The sequence below is a fragment of the Pteronotus mesoamericanus genome, unplaced genomic scaffold (genome assembly GCF_021234165.1).
Source record: "Pteronotus mesoamericanus isolate MK-2021 breed Mesoamerican mustached bat unplaced genomic scaffold, CSHL_Meso_final scaffold_476, whole genome shotgun sequence".
NCBI lineage: Eukaryota > Metazoa > Chordata > Mammalia > Chiroptera > Mormoopidae > Pteronotus > Pteronotus mesoamericanus.
Genome location: NW_026555318.1, coordinates 531,397 through 539,598, shown reverse-complemented (window position 1 = coordinate 539,598; position 8,202 = coordinate 531,397).

Genomic DNA, 8,202 nt, shown 5'->3' with positions numbered 1-8,202 from the left:
CATTTGTTCCATATCAGTATATATAGAACTGTCTTGTTTTCCAAAGTATAAATGCACTATATTTATTTAACTAGTTCTCTATTAATGGACATTTAGAGATACGATTTAAACTTCACTGTGATTGGGGTGGTGGGCACGCTGAAGAGAAATTCTAGTGGTTGGCTTGATTTTTGTGGTTGTGTGCTTGCTGAAAGGACTTAAGAAGTCCATGCCATTTTGACTTTCCCATCAGGAAAATATTTCTACCTTTCAAAAAGGAATGACAGTATTTGAGATGAGTCAAATTAGGTCCCAGGGATAGTCTAGTAAATACATGAGTCATCCGATGCCTCCTTAACAGAGAATTTTGCAGAAAGGGCCCTACCCCTACTTAACCTATGTCCAAGAAATGATCTGTGTCAACATGTTTGTCTCCGTTCCTCCTCTTACTCAATGCCAGCTAAATCCAATAGGGGGCGTGCTAAGCCTTGGTGAACTAGCTTTATCAACACCGACAGCCAGAACTGGAGCGGAACAATCCTTCCCACAGGACTTCAATTTCAGTGAAAATAAGCAGTTTCCCTTCATTTGGAACTGCATTCGGCATGCCGTTACTTGCATTCAGGGTTGACGCTTTCTATTTTCCATTGCTCACTCTATTTGCTGAAAGGCAAACTGTTCCATTGTGTGCTTTCAGCTGCTGAGGCAGAGTCTGCCAAAGGGATAGAAAGGTGGAAACAAACAACACTTTGGCCCAGAAAGAGAACACCGGGTTGCAACCATGTCAGTCGCTGGAATCTCACAGCAGCGCTCTATCATATTCCTCCATCCGTCCACGTGTTCAACAAAGTGTGACTACTTACCATGAGCCAGCTACTGGGCTGGGAATTTAAAGGAGGATAAAGAAAGCTCAGTCCTTCCTATGGAGAAATCCATAGCGTAGCAGGAGAGGCGGATGCATGCGTACTTTCTTACACAAAGAGGAGGGTCCTCCAGCAGCTCAGGGAAGGCTGCCACTGCTTTCTGAAAGAGTGGGGAAGGATTCACAGGGTCAAGGTCTCTCGATGTAAATGACGAGGGAGGGTAGACCCTTTCTTCCCTCCCCGCAGTGACAGCAGGAGGTGTGAGAGGGCAGACCTGAGGGGTGGGGAGCCAGGCATTGCTCATCTCTTATTGTGGTTCTGCCTTAAGTCTTCTCAGTTTATACCCAGGAAGATTCAGCAAGGTGGGAGGGATGCAGCATGTAATGTTTGTTCAGTGTTGGGTCTGTGTTGGGAGAGCTGAGGGAGACCGTGTGTTTTGTTAATAATAAAACGGTTAGGATGAATGATGTATTTTCACATCAGAGAAACAAACCATCCTGCATGGAAAACCAGTCCTCAGCAGCTGGCTCACAGTTGCCATGGGTTTTCCTCCCCAGATTTATAGGCACTATTTTTGTCTCTATTTCTCTTCCTCAAAAATTCCTTTCTTTTTTTTTCAAACATTAATATATAGGATAGACTTCCTGAACCAGAAAATAATTTAAAAAATGTATTAAGTGTCAATTTATGCACAATGTGGTGCTAGAAACCATCCACCGGACACAGCAGGTGTGCTGTGGGGTGAGAGGTTTTTAGTCTCAGGAAAGCAGTAATTCAGGCAAACACAGAAAACATCAAGAAAACACACTAATGAAAATGTCATAAAGCCCCCCTTCTCCTTTGCCTTCAACATGCACCGGTCTCTTATTCTACATAAAAAAAAAAAAAAAAAAGCAAACACACACACACACGGACAAAAGCTGCAGTTTTAACTGGTTTTATATTCCTTTCTCCTCGAGGTTGGATCCATCTGTTTTCTCCCGTTCAAATTCCATTGTCTTCCAGAACTGCTGCTACAGATCTGTTACCTCCAATTCAGCCCTTGAACTTTTGCAGTTTATCCAAAAAATTGACTTCTCTACCAAAAGAGAATATAAAAGTCACTAATAAGCTCCATATTCTACCACTTATCTCTTCTTTTTTAATTTTATTTGAACTCTACAAGATTTAACACTGCTGTCCTTGAGATTCTCCTTGTGGCCTTTTGTGAGGTTGTATTATTTTTATTTATTTCTTGTCCCATATGCTAACTTATTTTTTCTTCCTTTCATTTTTTAAAAACAGCTTTTAAGACTTCTAAAAGAAAGTTTGAAACCCAAGCTTCATTGAGATATCATTTATATAATATACAGTTCACCTATTTAAAATGTTCAATTCAATGGTTTTTAGTACATTCACAGAGTTGACAACCACAATCAATTTTAGAACATTTTTATCACCCCCAAAATAAACGCCTGTCAAATAAAGAAGAAAATAAAACCCGGATCCGGATTTAGTAAAGGGAGACTTTATTTGAAATGATGTTTGCACAGGAGGAAAGGAGATATTATTGTACAATCAGGGGAGGGGTCTATTGGAATGGACAGAATGTTGTGACCATAAGATCTGTGTGTCTCAGGGCTAAACAAAAGGGAGTTTTCCTTTACAGAGAGGACTAAACAAAGCTAAAAAACAAAAACAGGTGCAGGACATGGATGAAAAGGTGACATGGCAGTAGATCAGAGAATGCTTTTTCCTGAACTCAGCCTGTCCTCAGGAGGAGTTGTGTTCTGGCGGAGGCCGAGAGCAGGCCAAACACCAGGGGCTTGGGGGAAGGAGAGAAGTTTAAATTAAATTTGGTTAAGCAGCATTTTGTTCCAAGTGATCAGCGAGGACAAGCAGTTCAATTATCATTTATGAGGCAAAGAATGACAATATGAAGGGCCTATGTCTATCTTTGTCATAGGTAAGTAAGGGGGCATCTGTGGGTCATAGGGAAAAGGGTGGTTCTTTGCAGTAAGCTATTTCCCAGAACACAAAAGGGTAGGGAGATGCCTTTAAACTTCAGTGTTTTCCAGGAGTGCAGGGCCCAGGTGAAATTCAACTTTGTTACCCCAGACCCATTAGCTGTCACTCCCCTTCCCTCCCTTCTCCCAGCCCCTGACAATCACTGATCTACTTGTGGTCTACACACTTGTCTAATCTGGACACTTCATATAAGTGGAATCATACAAAATGTGGCCTTTTGTGTCTGGCTTCTTTTACCTGGTATATTTTCAAGGTTGACTCATGTTGTAGCATATATCAGTACTTCATTCCTTTTAATCGCTGAATAAAATTCTCTTGTAGAGATATGCTACATGGTGTTTGTCTATTCATCATTTGATGGACATTTGGGTTGTTTCCATTTTTTGGCTATTATGAATAATCTTGCTCTGAATATTCATGCTATTTTTCTTTTTCTTTCTTGTGCTACTTTCTTAATGTAGGTATTTAATATGGGGTCTGTTTCCAGCCCTCTGCTTTGGTTCCAGTCGCTTTCCCTCTTTTCTTTTTTTCTTCTCTTCTGGCATCTTTGCTATGACTCTAAAATCAATGTCTCTGGTTCTTGAAATATTAAACATATTGTAAGCCAGTGGCACAAACAGATATCAAGGGATCAGGAGGGATGCTGTTGTCTATCATGCCAAAGCAGAGTTCTGGTGGTCCCTGCTGCGTCAGGCATTACCGAGGGTCCTGAGGTAGCTGCTGAATCTCATGAGGCCGGGAGGAGCAGTGCTTGTTTACCAGTATGTCAGCCTCTCTCCTAAATGCCAGGCTCTCTCTCATCTCCTACTGCTTACAACCTAATTGGATATCCCACCATCATCTCAACTCAACACATATAAACTCAATTTAATATCTTTCCCCAAAAATAAGACCTCTTGTGACTTTCTTACTTCTGTCAATGGTACCATCACCCTTTGAACCACCAGTCTCCAATCTTGCAGTTATTTTTAACTCTTCTCTCTTCCTCACCTCCCAAAGCAAATGAAATCCCAAGGCCTGCCTGTCCTTTCCCTGTAATTGTTTTCCTGCTGTTCCCATTGCTACAGCCATCTCTCTGGTCCAGCTGTTACCCGTTGACATCTGAGTTGTTATTGTTCTTTCCTTGGTCTCTGCATCTCTAACTTCTTCCCTCCAATTCATCCTGTGTGTACAGCATTGCCTGTTAATCTTCCCAAACTGTTACTGTGTTGTCTTTCTCTGTCAAAAAAAAAAAAAAAAAAAAAAAAAAAAAGGCCTTCTGTGGCTTTACCTCATTTATTCAGATTTATTCAATTTGGCTCAACCTCCAAATTGGTATATGATTTCAAGTGACTTTCTTCTCTTAGTTCTTCATTTCTCTCAGTCCTTAGTTTTCACACCTTGAAATGAAAAAAACAGGAGTTGATGATTTCTAAGGTTCCTGTCGGTTCTGACATTCAATGAGTCTATGAAACTAATCTTTGATACTTTAAAACGCCCTTTGAGACCTCACAGTGCTTCAGAAAAATCTTTTTGAATATCATTCACTCAAACAAATCTTTATCGAGTACCTATAAATTGCTAGTCCCAGTACCAGGAGATGGGGACCCAAAGATGGAAGGACATGGTCCTTGCTATCAGAAACTTATAGTCTAATATGAGAGTTAGACATGTATCTCAACAACTACAATTTAATGGGATAATGGCCATAAAAGGCATCATATATAATGAACAATGATAGCACAGAAGAAATAGTACTTCTGTTTACATAAGGGTGTCAGGGCACATTTTGGAGGAGTTGAACTGTGGCATTTGCCACACAGAAAAAGGTTGCTGAGGGTTGGGATTCTAAGCAAAGGAAAAATCTTGGTAAAGGCATGAGGCTGTCTGAGCCCTCGGGGATATTTGCCATGGCAAATATACTATCGAGGCTAAAGTATAAGATGTTTGGAGGCAGAGAGGCTAAAGGTAAGGCTGGGCAGAAAAAGTTGCCCAATCACAATGCATCCTGGAAGTCATGCTAAGAGATCTGGATTTTATTCCAAAGGTTATAAGGAAGTAATTAAGGATTGCAACCAAAGGAGGGAAAGAAACTGGAATTTTAGAAAGAAATTTGACTTCAGGGAATGTCAATAATAGTTTGGAAGGGCCCTGGCCAACTAGCGCAGTTGGTTGGAGCATCGTCCCACACACCAAAATGTCGTGGGTTCAATCCCCAGTCAGGGCATATACCTAGGCTGCAAGTTCAATCCCCATCTAGGCACACAGGGGAGACAACCGATCAATGTCTCTCACATTGATGTTTCTCTCTCTCTCTCCCCCTCCCTCTCCCTCTGTAAAATCAGTAAGCATATCCTCTGGGGAGGATTAAAAAAACAACAACAGTTGTTTAAGGATGAAATACATTCATACATATAAACAGACATGTCATAATGATTGATATACTATTGGTATCAAGAAATGTGCATAACCCTTTGCCTTTTCTCAAGAACTGGTATTCAAAGGAGACTCTGTTAAACTCATTCTGTTGCTCACAAGAGGATCCTCCACCTTCCTTTCAACTTTCCCATTGGAACCAAGACCAGATCTTTAAAACAACACACCCTCGATAAAAACAGTAAGTGTTTAGCAGCTGTATACATCTACGCAAAACCATTTCATTTGTGGAACCTGGCCCTTTTCCCAGAAAACGATGTTTCCATTTCACAATGGAACAGGATGAGTGTGAACTCTTGTTCAGATACAGATTCTTTGTGCTTCACTCAGATTTCCACGTTTTCTTTGTGCTCTGGGTGTGAGAGTCCAGCTGTGTGTCGGTGGAGTGACTCATTTTTCCACCAAAACACATATTTCTATGAATCCTTGGGGCTACTAATTGGTGTGAATGAGCAATCAGCACAGACTTGGTTCCTGATTCCATTATATTACTTCAGAGAGATAATTTAAAGTTTTTCCATGACTTAAATTGAAAGAGGTAATTCCACTATTCAGATTATTAATGCTCCAAAAACTTTAACGTTTATAAGTGGTTATTAAGAGAGGAAATAAATACACAAGAAGTAGAAAGATTCCAAATGAGTAAATGATAGTAAAAACAAATGTATGTAAAATATATTAATCAATGTTTTAGGAGCACTAGAATAGTCAGAGTGATAAATGTGGGAAAAGACTATCTGGAAAAAATTTTCATTTACAAAATTTTGTAATTACTTAAAATTTACAGAAAAGTTTTTTTTTTTAAGTCAAATAGATATTTTTTCTGAACCATCTGAGAGTAAATTGACAACCTGATGTCTCATCACCCCCAAATGTTGTGTATTTTCTGCAAACAAGAACATTCAGATATATAACTTAGTACAACCATCAAAATTAGAAAAATAACATTGATACACACCACCATCTGCTTCCCAGCAGCCTATAAATTCATTCTTTGTCCCAAAATTGTTCTTATAGCTTAATGATCCAATCTCAGACCACTTCTTGAACGTAGCTGGTGCCCCTCTTTCGTCCAGTCAAGAGGATACTATCTCATTCTCAAATCTCTGCCTTCTCTTCTCTCTCTCAAACTAATATAAAAATACAATTTAAATTGCTAAAAATATGAAACATGTATGACTAACAAAACATGATAACATGTAAAACAAAGTCAGTTTTGTTCATTTATAATTTTTTTAAAAATCATCCAATCTGTTAATATTTTAAAAAATGTATTAACAATTATATTTATGATTTTACACATTATTTTATGTTTAACATTTCTTCTGTATCTGTGGTTAAAACCAATTCTCATCCTTATTATATTTGTAGTCTTTCCCTCACTTTACCAGATGTTTTTCTATTTTTATTGATACTCAAAAAGAACTAGGTCTTATTTTTGTTATCCTTTAAGTTATTTTGACTTTACTAATTCTTTCTTTTTTGCCCTATTGGGGTTTATTTTGTTGCATTTTTAAAACATGTTGAGCTATGCTTATTTACTTTAATTCTTTCTTGTTTAATGAACACATTTAAAGCTATGATTATTTTTTCTCATTCACTCAGTGTAACTTTAGTAATATCCCATAAAATTTGATATATAGTGTTGTCATTATTAAAAGATTGATCTTCAACCCAGTCTTGAATGAAACAGAGAGGTGATGGAATCACTACCTGTGGGCAAAGCAGGCAAGGAACAGACCAGGTTCATGGTGAACAGGCAAATGCCTTTGATCCTCTAAGACTCAACTCAAATTTAACCTCCTCAGTAAAGGTTTCAAAGCATAACTAGTGATGCTTTTATCCATACACTATCCAAATATTGCTGATAAAATCTTTATTGCATTATAGATTCTGAGTTCCTTAAAGTTAGGATCCTTGTTCAATTTCCTGTACCTCACCCTAAGTCATATCAAGCCTCAAACTTTGTATCAAATTAAAGAATTGAAGAGCCCTAGCACAGTAGGTCAGTTGGTTGGAGTGTTGTCCAGCAGACCAAGAGGTTGCGAGTTCAACCCTGGTCAGGGTACATATCTAGGTTATGGGTTGGATCCCCAGGTCGGGGCACTTACAGGAGGCAACCGATGGACGTTCCTCTCCTGCATGCTCTCTCTTGCTCTCTCCCTTCCTCTCTTTCTAAAATCAATAAACATATCCTCAGGTGGGGATTTAAAAAAAAAAAAGAGTCAAAGAGAAGCAAGTAAAAGTTGATTGGAAAGCTTCTAAAATTGACTTACCTCACATTCCTGTTCAAATGTAGTGTTGGCAATAGCTATACATATTACCAGAAGATTTTTTGGCCCCAAATTATATTTTTTAAAGATAAATAATTGTTCATCTGTATTCAGAAATTCTAAAACTCTAAGTGAAAAGAAACATAATTAAAATAGGGCTCAAGGCAATATCCAACTGAAAGTTTCTCTTTGATAATTTCTTACTTCTCCTAAAAATTTTTTTCCTCTGAAGGCCAAATCCTTATATGTTCTCCCTACTCATTTCCTGCAGATGCCCTTCCCCACAAATCCCTCCTCAAGATGCCAGTAGGCTTTTTATAAAACAGAACAACTCAACTACAAAGCACAGCTATCTCCAGCCCTAAATAAGTATGTGGTTACAAATAACCCACATCAGTTGTCACAAGTTAAGAAACTACATTTCCAGCTCTTTTTTCTTTCTTTCAGAAATACTTACTAAGAGTATTTGGATGCCAGGCACTAAGCTAGGCAGTGTAAGTACAACAGTTGAAGATAGATCTATCCCTTGACCATTAAATCAACCAGATCCTTTCTATTGGAAGTTTCCAATGTATTTCTTCACTCCAGGTCTCACCTCCTTTTTCCAAGTCACCAGAAACCCAATACAAAAACATTTGCCAGATTCTGTACTTCAGAGACTGTCC